General features: G+C 43.1%; 1 long non-coding RNA gene across 2 annotated transcripts in view; it reads left to right on the forward strand.

The window, feature by feature from the left end:
* Positions 1–8880: 8880 nt before the first annotated feature.
* Positions 8881–14551, forward strand: part of LOC137325042 (uncharacterized) — a 74032-nt gene continuing 68361 nt past the window's right edge. For both annotated transcript variants that reach the window (XR_010963788.1, XR_010963787.1), the window contains exon 1: positions 8881–9080. This is a non-coding gene — a long non-coding RNA (uncharacterized lncRNA). The remainder of the gene's footprint in view (positions 9081–14551) is intronic.

Raw genomic sequence — 14551 nt, forward strand, 5'->3', positions numbered from 1 at the left:
CCCAATATATGTAGCCTCACTCTTAATGACCTACGTATTGCTAGATCTCTGTTCCTTCACTCTTCAGAATCTTACCATTTAGGGTATACTTTCTTTCACTATTCCTTTTTCAAATAAATTACTTTCCATTTCCCTGAATAAAACTGCTTCTTGCCCAAATTACCACAGGATGCACTGCAGCAACTCGCCAAGGCTTCTTCGACAGCTCCTCCCAAACCCCCGACCTCTACCACCTAGAAGGACAAGAGCAGCAGGCACATGGGAACAACACCACCTGCACGTTCCCCTCCAAGTCACACACCATCCCGACTTGGAAATATATCGCCGTTCCTTCATCATCGCTGGGTCAAAATCCTGGAACTCCCTTCCTAACAGCACTGCGGGAGAACCTTCACCACATGGACTGCAGCGGTTCAAGAAGGCGGCTCACCACCACCTTCTCAAGGGTAATTAGGGATGGGCAATAAATGCCGGCCTCACCAGCGACGCCCACATCCCATGAACGAATTTTTTTTAAAAAATTCTCTGCATCTGCCACCTGTCTGCCCACTCTGCTAACCTGTCTGTGTCCTTCTGCAATCTCTTGCATTCTTATTCATAATTTGCTATGTCCTCTAATTTGATATATCAGCAAAGTTCGATATCATTCCTCTTGTGGCAAATCTAGAGCCCCCTGGATGTCAAGAAGCATTCAGGGTAAGATAAGGCAGAAAAAGAAAGCTTATGATAGACACCGGGAACTCAATACTATGGAAAGCTTAGAGGAGTATACAAAGTGCAGGGGTGAAGTTAAAAAGGAAATTAGGAAAGCAAAGAGAGGGCATGAAAAAATATTAGCAGGTAAAATCAAAGAAAACCCAAAGATGTTTTATAAATACATAAAGAGCAAGAGGATAACTAAGGAAAGAGTAGGGCCGATTAGAGACCAAAAAGGAGCCGGAAGATGTGGGTATGGTTCTTAATGAATACTTTGCATCTGTCTTCACAAAGGAGAGGGATGATACAGGGATTGAAGTTAAGGAGGAGGAGTGTGAAATATTGGATGGGAAAAACATAGTGAGAGAAGAAGTAGTAAGGGGATTAGCATCTTTGAAAGTGGATAAATCACCAGGGCCGGATGAAATATATCCCAGGCTGTTAAAAGAAACCAGGGAGGAAATAGCGGAGGCTTTAACAATCATTTTCCAAACTTCACTGGATACAGGCGTAGTACAGGAGGATTGGAGGACTGCTAATGTTGTACCGTTGTTTAAAAAGGGAGCAAAGGATAGACCGAGTAATTACAGGCCAGTCAGCCTAACCTCAGTGGTGGGCAAATTATTGGAATCAATTTTGAGGGACAGGATAAACTGTCACTTAGAAAGGCATGGACTAATCAAGGACAGTCAGCACGGATTTGTTAAGGGGAGGTCGTGTCTGATTAACTTGATTGAATTTTTCGAGGAGGTGACAAGGAGGATCAATGAGGGTAGCGTAATTGATGTAGTCTACATGGATTTTAGCAAGGCTTTTGACAAGGTCCCACATGGCAGATTGGTCAAAAAAGTAAAGGCCCATGGGATCCAAGGGAAAGTGGCAAATTGGATCCAAAATTGGCTCAGTGGCAGGAAGCAAAGGGTAATGGTCGACGGGTGTTTTTGTGACTGGATGGCTGTTTCTAGTGGGGTGCCACAGGGCTTGGTACTAGGTCCTTTGCTTTTTGTGGTTTTCATTAACAATTAGGACTTAAACATAGGGGGCATGATTAAGAAATTTGCGGATGACACAAAGATAGGCCGTGTGATTGATAGTGAGGAGGAAAGCTGTAGACTGCAGGAAAATATCAATGGACTGGTCAGATGGGCAGAAAAGTGGCAAATGGAGTTCAATCCAGAGAAGTGTGAGGTAATGCATTTGGGGAGAGCAAACAAGGCAAGGGAGTTCACAATAAATGGGAGGATACTAAAAGGTGTAGAGGAAGTGAGGGACCTTGGAGTGGATGTCCACAGATCCATGAAGGTAGCAGGACAGGTAGATAAGGTGGTTAAGAAGGCGTATGGAATGCTTTCTTTTATTAGCCGAGGCATAGAATATAAAAGCAGGGATGTTTTGCTGGAACTGTATAAAACACTAGTTAGGCCACAGCTTGAGTACTGTGCACAGTTCTGGTCACCACATCACAGGAAGGATGTAATTGCACTAGAGAGGGTGCAGAGGAGATTTCCGAGGATGTTGCCAGGACTGGAGAATTTTAGCTATGATGACAGATTGGATAGGCTGGGGTTGTTTTCCTTGGAACAGAGGAAGCTGAGGGGTGATTTGATTGAGGTGTACAAAATTATAAGGGGCCTAAATATAGTGGATAGGAAGTACCTATTTCCCTTAGCGGAGGGGTCAATAATCAGGGGGCAAAGATTTAAAGTGATTGGTAGAAGGATTAGAGCAGAAATGAGGAAAAATGTTTTCACCCAGTGGGTGGTGGGGGTCTGGAACTCATTGCCTGAGAGGGTGGCAGAGGCAGAAACCCTCAACTCATTAAAAAAAATACCTGGATGTGCACCTGAAGAGCCGTGATCTGCAGGGCTACGGACCAAATGTGGGAAAGTGGGATTAGGCTGGGTGGCTCGCTTCTCAGCTGGCGCGGACACGATGGGCCGAATGGCCTCCTTCTGTGCTGTAAATTTTCTATGATTTGTGCCTATGTCAAAGTCATTTCTATAAATGGAAAACAAAAGAGGTCCCCTCACTGCACAGATCCCTGGAGCACATCTGGTTGTAAAAAAACTTCCATTCACTCCTTCGCTTTGCTTTCTGTCCTCTAGCCATTTCTCTATCAATGCAACCACACGCCCTTTAATACCATGTACCTTAATTTTGTAACAAGTCTCTTATGTAGCACTTTATCAAATGCTTTTTTTGCAAATGGATATATACAGCATCCACCACATTCTTTTTATCTTTTCACTGAAATTTCTCAAAAAATTCTATTAAGTTCATCAAGCATTACTTGCCCTTTCTCGATCCATGCTAACTACCTTGATTAACCTATTTCGTTCCAAGTGTTCGTTAATTTCATCTTGTATTATGGACTACTGATAAGATAAAGTGATCTGTTATTCCCTGGTTGATTCCTTTCTTTAACAGGATAAAACATTTGCTACATGTTGTCCTTTGGCATAATTGTTGCTTCCATAGATTTTTGGAAAATTATGTTTAGTACCTCTCCTATTTCAGTGTTCTATCATGTCTACCACCTGAGCTGCTTGACCTTTGTCCCATTAACTTTTTAATATGGTTTCATTTTGAATGTTTTTTCTCCAGTAGAAGCTCTTCTGTATCCTCCTCAGATTCTCTCTACAGTCTCACTTTCTCTAAAAACTGACACAAAATATTTATTATGCTCTTATTGTCTTAAAGCAGACAACTCCTTTCTAAATTATCCTTTTTAATTCTTATGTGCTTATGATAAGCCCTTGCTGTTTCCCTTTATGTTGATCACTATCGTCTTTTATACTCTTTTACCTAATTAATCTTTTTTGTTTCCCTTATACACTTTTTATATTTGCCACTTCTAAACCATAAACTTTTGTTTCATCCCAATCTACCTTAGGATAGTTGAAGTCCCTCATTACGACAACTCATACATCTGCAAATCTCTTTAAATTGTCTACAAATCTGATCCTGAATTTATTTTTTACTATTCATTGGTCTACAGTGTACTCCCGATCTCATGGTGGTCAACAAAAGAGATATAATGACTGCTTGAAGAAGACTCTGAAACAGTGCAAAATGGACGTCCATAAGTAGGACAACTTGCTCAAGATAAGAAAGCATGATGAAAAACCATCCATGAAGACACCTCCTACTATGAGGCCTGTCGCATTGCTGATGCTGAAACACCAACTAAGTCCTGCCTGATAAAATAAGCTCCCCAGCCTGGTAAATCCGGAATCCAACGTTCACTCCATGGACGCTCATTCCCAGCAAAAGTCGGTCGCATCAGTCGTCAAAAAAACTCACTGCTGGAAATGAGATGATATTTTGGCTGTCTGCTTCGATAGCGAAAGATGAACAAACTCCCAATACGGTAACAATTATTTGTTAACTCAACCCAAACAGACTCTATCTGAACACCATCATCAATAAGAACTTTACTTTTTAAGGCTGTAATGGTGTCATTAATTAATTAATAAGGCCATTCCTCCTCTCTTTTACTTCGCTATCCATGCTGAAAATGTTTACGAGGAATATTTAGTTCAAACACTTACCCGGCTGAAACCAAATTACCACAAAGGTTACAATATTATGGGGGTGATTTTAAACCCCAAGAACGGGTGGGTTGGGGGCGGGTGGGAGCTGAAAATAGTTGTTTTTTGGGTTGCGATCGCAACCTGACTTTATTTCCGGGTTTAATGTCGGCACATAAAAGTACAGGCTTCCCACTGGGAATCCAAAGTCCGAAAATATTGCGGTTGTGACCCAAAAAAACAACTATTTTCAACTCCCACCCGCCCACAACCCACCCGTTCTTGGGGTTTAAAATCATCCCCTATGTCTTTCCATTCTAATTAGTGCCTTTGGTCCCCGAAATGTATTTCTCATGCTTTGCACATTCCAATATAAAACAATGCAGCACTCACCCTTCTAAGTATCTCAGTACCACATTCCCTTATATTTTTTCTTATTATATGCTTCTCATGTACCTCTTTCCTACCTCATCCCCCTTGAGCTTAAAATGTTAAATTGCTATAAACCTTCAATATACTTACTCTCAATTCTTCCCCCCGATATAATCAAAGATTTTCCCCTCCCCTCTGCCTCACTAGTTCAATCTCCTCCAGTTCCAACCCAGCTCCTGGTGAATATAAACTACAAAACTATCTTTAATTTGGCACTAATGGGCATTCTCACTCAGAACAGAGGCTGGCATGAGGCATGGAAAATATTACAATGGCGCAGTAAGAGTTGAAGCACGCCGTTAAGGCAAAGAAGAGGGAGCTTCATCACACTGCATCTAACCAAAGTAAACCTGATGTGGGGTTCCTTAATGTTGTCAGTCAGTACCTGAAATGGGACAGTATTCTTTCCAATCCCTGACCTTGCTAAGCACAACATTTGACTGCCCCACATAAACTCTGTAAACTGGACACATTTGGCCTCCTTCTCCCCAAAATATTGGAATGTAACACATGTAGCCTTGCACCCAATTGGTCGGGCACAATTCTGCAATTCCGATAAACATACAAATCACTAAAGGTGAAGTTTTTGTCCAATTCTGCAGGCACCACAGATGTAAAACTGCAGATGGTGTTGACATGTAAAGGTATGCAAGAGTGCCATTGACTTTAATGATAATGATGGAATAATTACATAATGGCACATTGACCTCATCCTGCACCTCACTGCTTCATCCCAACGATCAGCAGAAATTTTTTAAAAAGTGCAGCACAAATTGCATAGAGGAAAACTTGCTAACCTTAGCATTATAAATTAAGATAATAATTGAAGCTACATCTGGCCATTGAAGGGATATTTTGAGTTTATTTCTCTCCCACCCCCGCCCCAAGCACACAGTAATCTTTATAATCATAAGAAGTTTTTCTGTATCCAGGACCTATGCCAGATTGATACGGACATGATAACATTTGCATAGGAAAGGGCTGTTTTCCATTGTCATTTAAAATACAGTAAAAAGGGTCCCCTAAGTGGTTCTTGTGATACAATAATGACCAGAGGTGTCAGCTGTGGCTCAGTTGGTAGCACAATCACCTCAGAAGGTCGTGGATTCAAGTCCCACTCGATTCACTCCACGTGATATCAAGAAACGGCTCAGTGCACTGGATACAGCAAAGGCGATGGGCCCCGACAACATCCCGGCTGTAGCACTGAAGTCTTGTGCTCCAGAACGAGCTACGCTTCTTGCCAAGCTGTTCGAGTACAGCTATAACACTGGCATCTACCCGCCAAAGTGAAAAATTGCCCAGGTATGTCCTGTCCACAAAAAGCAGGACAAATCCAATCCGGCCAATTACCACCCCATCAGTCTACTCTCAATTATCAGCAAAGTGATGGAAGGTGTCGTCGACAGTGCTATCAAGCGGCACTTACTCACCAATAACCTGCTCACCGATGCTCAGTTTGGGTTCCGCCAGGACCACTCGGCTCCAGACATCATTATAGCCTTGGTCCAAATGTGGACAAAGAGCAGAATTCCAGAGGTGAGGTGAGAGTGACTGAGTGTGGCACCAAGGAGCCCTAGTAAAATTGAAGTCAATGGGAATCAGGGGGAAAACTCTCCAGTGGCTGGAGTCATACCTAGCACAAAGAAAGATAGTAGTGGTTGTTGGAGGCCAATCATCACAGTCCCAGGACATTGCTGCAGTCCCAGGACATTGCTGCAGGAGTTCCTCAGGGCAGTGTCCTTGGCCCAACCATCTTCAGCTGCTTCATCAATGACCTTCCCTTCATCATAAGGTCAGAAATGGGGATGTTCGCTGATGATTGCACAGTGTTCAGTTCCATTCACAACCCCTCAGATAATGAAGCAGTCCGTGCCCGCATGCAGCAAGACCTGGACAACATCCAGGCTTGGGCTGATAAGTGGCAAGTAACATTCACGCCAGACAAGTGCCAGGTAATGACCATCTCCAACAAGAGAGAGTCTAACCACCTCCCCTTGACATTCAACGGCATTACCATCACCGAATCCCCCACCATCAACATCCTGAGGATCACCATTGACCAGAAACTAAACTGGACCAGCCACATAAATACTGTGGCTACAAGAGAAGGTCAGAGGCTGGGTATTCTGTGGCGAGTGACTCACCTCCTGACTCCCCGAAGCCTTTCCACCATCTACAAGGCACAAGTCAGGAGTGTGATGGAATACTCTCCACTTGCCTGGATGAGTGCAGCTCCAACAACACTCAAGAAGCTCGACACCATCCAGGATAAAGCAGCCCGCTTGATTGGCACCCCATCCACCACCCTAAACATTCACTCCCTCCACCATCGGTGCACCGTGGCTGCAGTGTGTACCATCTACAGGATGCACTGCAGCAACTCGCCAAGGCTTCTTCGACAGCATCTCAAACCCCGACCTCTACCACCTAGAAGGACAAGGGCAGCAGGCACATGGGAACAATACCACCTGCACGTTCCCCTCCAAGTCACACACTGACTTGGAAATATATCGCCGTTCCTTCATCATCGCTGGGTCAAAATCTTGGAATTCCCGACCTAACAGTTCTGTGGGAGTACCATCACCACGCGGACTGCAGCGGTTCACGGCGGCAGCTCACCACCGCCTTGTTAATGACAATTAGGGATGGGCAATAAATGCTGGCCTTGCCAGTGACGGCCACATTCCATGAATCAATAAAAAAAAACTCCAGAGACTTGAGCACAAAATCTAGGCTAAAACTCTCGTGCAGACTGAGGGAGTGCTGCACTGTCGGAGGTGCCATTAACAGAGGCCCTGTATGCCCTCTCAGATGGACGTTAAAGATCCCATGGCACTATTTAGAAAAAGAGCAGGTGAGTTCTCCCCGGTGTCCTGGCCAATATTTATCCCTCAACCAACATCACTGAAACAAATTGGTCATTATCACATTGCTGTTTGTGGGATTTTGCTGTGTGCAACATTGGCTGCTGCGTTTCCTACATTACCTCATTGGCTTTAAAGTGCTTTAGGACGTCCTGAGGTCGTGAAAGGCACTACATAAATGCAAGTCTTTCCTTTCTTTCTTTAGTCTCATGTTTGATCCCTGGTTTGGGAAGATTCAGTTAATCTGAGCAAGGGCATTGGGAATTACTACAAATGACCATGGGCTTGGAAGAACAAAAACAAACACAGTCTGGGTTCCTGCCCCGAACGTTATCACAGCCTTGCACAAGAGTTTCCGTGATGGCCTGTTGGGCTGGAGGCTCCGCTCTTCCCCAAACAAGGCCTTCGGCATGAGAGGAGGCAGAGCCGGGGACAGTCTGGGAGTGAAATTGGTCTTTGGCAATAGCGCAAAATGGACAATGGTGAATCGGTAGTCTGATTTACACCCCGCCCGATATTCTTTACTATTGACTTCAGTGGAGAAAAAGAAAATCGGGCAGGGTGTAGAACAAGCTACCGATTCACCATCATCCATTTCACCCCCTCTGCGTGAGGAGTTCCTGCATCTCCGGCCCTTAGGGGGACCCAGTGTCATGCTGTTCTGGCCAGCCGAAGGGTGGAAGTGGGCCTCACCTGGGGATCCAGGATGGGAGCTTGACATAGTCCTGCGAAGATCAAGTACTACTTTTAAAATTTATTTTAACTTCAGCTTCTTTCCAAATGTATATAATCCTAGGCTAAAATGAAGGTCAAATTCAACCCATTCAACATTGATCTTAAAGCAATTTAAACGTCAGACTGTTGGCTTGCAGAGTAATATTTTATAATGCACTGATTACTTATACATTATTTGATCTCATCAGAATTGATTTAGATTGCATGTGAGATTTCTCCCATCTGAAAGTTATTTGAGTTCAGTGTTGACCTCATCATTCCCCCTCGTTCTGTCCCAAGTGCAGGTTAGCCATTCACAAACCAGCAACAATGATATAAAAAGATAGTCACTGTTGAACCAGTTAAGCTGCTCATTCCTCCGCCCCTGACCTCAGCCTAATGATGGCTTCAGACCTTTTCCCAGCTAATTCCCTTGTCAGTCTAACTCCCACACAATCATTCTTCTGCGAGAAAAAAGAGGCTTGGACTGGGAGGAACTGCATGCCTTCAATCTTCCAATGCAGCCAATGGAAGAAAAAAATGTCTCGCTTAAAGATTATCAGCTGAGCCAATGGTGTGCCTCTATGTGCTTCACGTGACTACATTTCCCCTGTCTTTCACATGGGTATTATATAGTTCAATTCAGTGCAGCAGATAGAAGCAATACTAGAGCACTGGGATGTCTGCACACAAGTGTCTGACTAAAGTGACTTTAAACTGAAGCTTGTTTCTTTGTATAATTAATGGAACTTCCTGGTCCCTTCTCACCTTGTACTAAAACTGAAAGAGGCACTGTACAGCTTTAAGAAGATTGATAAGAGTCTATTCTGGCAACTGAACTGTAAGTATTTCTTTTAATACACTTGCATTTTGAGGTAGCTTCACTGCACAGATCCAGAACGATTTGGCGTGTGCTGATTTCTGTTAAACGGCCAAATGCTTGCAAAATAAATATTTTGGAAGAACGTTTGAAGTTTGATGAAAACAGCTTACATACCGCAGAGTAACCTTAGATCACTTTTTTTGGGGGAAAAAAAAAGTCGGCAGCCTGAGGGAGCTGTCTGTCTGCTGACTGCAGCACAGACTCTTAAGCATAGGCAGCCCACTACATTATTCAGGGAGCAGGATCAGATGAAGTATGCTGCTTGTGATAACACATTCGCCGTGTCCAATCAGTTCCACTGTGAGCACTAAGTAGAACAAACTCAACTGACCCTTTGGCAAGGGGGTATGGCCCTGTCCAGCCAACTCAAAGAGTTCAGCTCGTACAATGAGTTGCTGAAAGGGCAGGAGCTTTCAGGGACACAGCTGCAGAGCTTTGAAATTCAAACAAAGGGCAAGCAGGAGGGAATTTTTTTTTTTGTTTACATTAATTAATCTTTCCTACATATTTCTACATACAGCACTGAGCAGTGCCCAATAAATCCTGAAGCAATCTGGACTTCTTTATACAGACAAGCTTAAATCCGTCTCCCATTCTTGGGAGGCTGCTCAGATGAAATCGAGTACATAAATTCATCTAACAAGGGAATATATTATGTATTTTTTTTCTGAGCCGAGTTCATTTTTTTCCCTTTTCTTTGTCTGCCATCATGTCATCTACGACTCCACCTCCCCCCCCGCCCCCCTCCCCTCACCACCACCACCACCCACTGTGAGCTGAGACACCTGAAGGCTAGACATAATGATCAACAGAGCTCTCGCCTGTCTGGACTGCAGCCAGCTTTTTTCTACAATCAAGGAGCCTGCACGCAAAGCATGACGAGTCTGTTCTGCTGCATCGAGAGATCGGCAACAGTGGCCTTCCATATGCTGCAGATAGTTAACTGTAAACGGGAACTGGCTTTTCCTTTGTTTTTTTTTTACACAAATTAATAAGTAATTTTTGAGGCACCCGCATTCATAGCAATGCCAACAAGCCCTCTCGATAGAACTACAGCTATAAACTTTGTACAGAGTTTGACCAGACCAGATGGCCGTGTGCCCTTTTATTATTTAGATGAGACTCTTCCTTTCAATAACATCATTCTTCCTGCTCATAAGGTCCTGCTTAAAATTTCCAGCAAATGGAATCAGCTGAGTATTTTCAATACTAATTGACCATATGCAGAGGAAGGGCCCGTGTGGCAATCAGTGGGACCATTGTAAGACTAACGGGATCAATCTGGTCTTTGTCTAGTTTGCAATAGCGAATGTTGAAAAATTGTACAAAAATTTAAATATTTTTGCAATCCTGACGTGCTTTATTTCAGGGCTGCCTCATTCCTGACAACTCATTTATATTAAAGCACTGTGCCGTCTGGGGCTGCTGCTGAGGAGAAAACTCATTGAACTAACTGATCAGTTCCAGACATTTCCATTCATTTGTTTCAGTATCGCTGCAATAAAATAAATTCCTCTGTCGTAACACGCTGCCTGCTATGGACATATAGCTTTCTACTTCATAACTTTTTCGCAGCTTTGAATTTTGTTTTTGATGGTGGGGGGAAGGAAGGGGAATAATTAATAAGTGCCAAAAACAAATAGTAATATTGAGTTAGGTGTGTGATCCGAGTGCCTTGCATGCAGCTCCCAAGCAAACTGATCTCAGTCATGCATGGGATGATTTATCTCAACTATTTGCATTTTTTTTTAAAAAAGCTGTCTCGAGTGGCGCATGGTTGACACTGTTTCAATAATAGGCCTTTAGAATTGCTGATACCTTGCTAAGTTAGCAGACATTCCACGCCACCATCTCCAGACAAAATACCTACTTCACTTGCCAGCATGACTGGGTCTTTGAAAGCAAATGACTTGCACCAAGGAAAGAATTTTACTTCTTCTATGGTGATCAACTGAATCGTGCTACAGCTGTGCTTAAGTGCACACAGACAATTTGGGTCTTCAAAGTCCTGGGCGCTTGCACGACTTATGGCCCTTTTAAAGCCTTACAATGCAAGTGTCCATTACCCGGACCCTTCCTTTATTACACCTTCCTCCTCTACCTGGATTTGAGTGCAAGTCAGACAGACAGATAGTCATTTGCCAGCAATAGGCCATGTTTGATTAAAGGGGGTGGGAGGGGTCGGGGCAAAGGTGCTTCATCCATTATGGAACGTAGCAGGGGAAATGTCACCAAAGGTAGCTGTAGTTTACATAACCTTCGAGCAGCCAGGTGTGTCTGAAGACATTGGGAAGAGACTGGACAAACAGGCTTCACTTCTCCCAAGATGGAAATTAAACAAAAGAGGTGCAACATATTTATCTATCTATCCATCTATGCGCCCTAAATAACTCCTGCAACAAGAGACAGCCTTAAATGATAAAAGTATCTGACAGCTGAAACAAATCATCACCACGCCCGAAGAGGAGCTGTGGCTTTTTCACTGTATTAGTTCTGCCGTCAAAGCACCAAAGAGCGTCTGCAACCTCTCCAGACTCCAGCTCCTAATAATGCAGATTTAGATCGGTTTGATGGAATTAGGAGGTAGTCATAACAAGGGATTCCTGTGAAATCTAATCTTTTTTTTAAGAAAAAGCACCGCCTATTAATGCTCGGAATCCTTCCAAAGCTGAACGCAAGAGGGGGTGAAAATGAGAAGCTGGTGGATAATTACGCTGCTGGTGATCTTAAGTATATTCTTTGGATTACCACGTCTGGAAAAGAAGAAAGGCGAGTGTCGCATGATGAATCCGCAGGGGTTGTCTGGACCTTTCATACAGTGCAAAGTCTGTGTAGTCAGTGCCCTAGCCAGGGTCAGCCTTTGCCCTCACACGCTCCTCCCTGTTCCAGGTGCAGCCACTTGCTGCTGCCTTTGCACGAACTGAGCAGGATTGTGATGATGTATGCACGAGTTTCAGCCGCTGAATGCTGGTGTGCGGGCCAAATTAGGGGTCTACATCTGTACAAACCCCTGCGCAAGCAACAACCTACAGCCAGGCTGAATGCATGATGCTGCCGTAGTCAAATCTGCATCGTGAAGTATCCCGCTGGCCTATTATCAGCCAGCATATCGAATATCATTTTACAATTAGCTTAAACCTTTTTGAGGACCCCAGGAGTTTTGCTGTGCCACAAATGGAATTTTAACCAGCTCATATTTTCTTTCAGCCAAGGAAAGACACGCTCATTGTCCTCAATATTTGCTTAATTCTGTTTCGTGAAAACTCAATGCTTTCAAAGTACATAAAATAATTTTATGAAGGATTTGTGGTTTTTTTATAAACCTTTTGAAACCCGAGACACAGTCCTCAAAGGGTTAAAGGCACCAAGCCACCCCACGGGAAGGGGGAGGCGACACAACATTAGCTCAGAATAGCACTAAGCTGTTACCATGGCAAATGTTCCGTTCAGTTAAATCAAACATGGCGCTGGAAGTGGGAGTCGTCGTCACTCACCAGCTTAGGTTGGACAGATTCAAATGGAAAATGTTCACCCAAAAAGCTGTGTTTGAGAGGATTGCATGTTTGCAGTATCTAGAAGAATCCTTGTTGCAAGAATTGTGGAGGAATTGCATTTTCACCAATAATTTTTTCACAAACATGCTACTATGTTTGTAAACAGAAATATCTGGCCAGACATTTTTAGGCAACGGACTGTCTTTTGGCTTACAGTTGAAGAACTACCGTAAGAGTTCAATAATGTAAGAAGTCCCACACTGCACACTACATTGTGGAGACGTGTCCAATTAAATAGACTTCTTCTCAACAGTCTGTAACGGGCCGTTACTATTTCCCATTAATCCAATGACTCATAAAAAATAGACCTGGGGAACTTGAAGAAGAAAATCAAATCAGGTTACACAGCATGGAACACATTCAGCATGAAGAGTTGATTGGCTAACTCAGTATTTTTTGGTCTTTTATTGCATTGCTTCCTATTTCCAACCATCGCCCCACCACCCCTCACCTGCTCCCCCGCCCCCCCCCCACACCCAATCCCATTCACAATAGTAATTTCATTCAGGCCATTTATCTGCACAGTTCTGGTCAATACATTTTTACCACAGATTTGATCATCAGCTTCTGATGCATTTCTTCATAAGAAATGTGTTCCCTGTAATGCATTTTGCCACCCTCTGTCTGAAAGACAAAGCTAAACCTCGCGACAATCAATAATTGAGCAGCCAGCAATTGAATTCTGTGAAGAGATGCATTTAAAATCAAAAGCCCAGACATGCTGTGAGCCTGACTGTCTGGTTGGATTGCAGCAGACATGCGGACCTGTCTGGAGAGCTTTGCTGAAAAGCTGTATCGCTCCATTTAAACCTAGCATGGGAGAATTCCTCCATCTCCTGTCTTAATCTCATCCCTTTTCAGCAAAAGCTGGATATTATTGCACTGTTGCTGAATCTGAAAACAAAAAAAACATACAGAAATGGGCAGCTACAAAACAAAATACTTACCTAAATCCATGGGGTAAAATCTCACTCTTCTGATCAGAATGTGTGGACACAGAATATTGCTGCACCAAGATCACAGCCATTCACCCATATCCGATATTATCAGCTACTGAACAACCCGCCATTGAACAGCCCATTTTGCCCAATTGTCCCATTTTAAGAATACCTGATTATTAACAATTTAGCTCAGTGGGTTTAGATTAAAAAAAACAAGCAAAAGAATTCCAACAGTAAGTCAAAATGCACTCATCCCTGATTTAAAAACCTAAACTGTTTTTGAGAATTCATTTGGAAACAAAAGTGCCCAGAAGCAGAATTTAATATTTTCCCCAATTTGAAGTGTCCCTTTTGCTGTTTTATGGCGTGGAAATATAAGATACTTTTTTTTTTGTTTAAAAAATAAATTGCTTGGTTGTGACCAAGGGGCATCCTGTAAAGCTAGACCTGTTTCATTTGCTGTGCATTAGTTCCACTCTTGGTCACGCAGGCTTTTCACCAGGGTCTCCGCCAGGGTATTCAGTTTCCTATTTGTGGATCATGATTTATATTTTATGAGGTTGTACATTACAAGGATCAACTTTTTTTTTTTAAGTGCCCCGAAGCTTTTTTGGCTAGAAGCAATCTTTTGGCTTTTAAGTTCCAGAACTGGCTGTGCAAGCACAGGCAGAGTCAGAAGTGTTTAGTTTTAAGGCAGGAAAAAGAACATAGTGGAATTGTGGGTTTTCTAAAGGAGTTGAGGAGTGCACCCAGTTAGATTGAAGAAAAGGTCAGTCAATGGGATTTTCAAACATCAATAAGTACCTGTTAATATACAGGATATAAATTCAGGACTGTTTCAACCTCTTCTTTTAATTTTTGCTCCCTTTGTCTTCTGAAGGTGTCAAATCATGTTTAACACATTCAGAAAAACACCAAGAGCCCTCTGGTGTAT

Source organism: Heptranchias perlo, chromosome 9, assembly GCF_035084215.1.
Source record: "Heptranchias perlo isolate sHepPer1 chromosome 9, sHepPer1.hap1, whole genome shotgun sequence".
NCBI classification, from domain to species: domain Eukaryota; kingdom Metazoa; phylum Chordata; class Chondrichthyes; order Hexanchiformes; family Hexanchidae; genus Heptranchias; species Heptranchias perlo.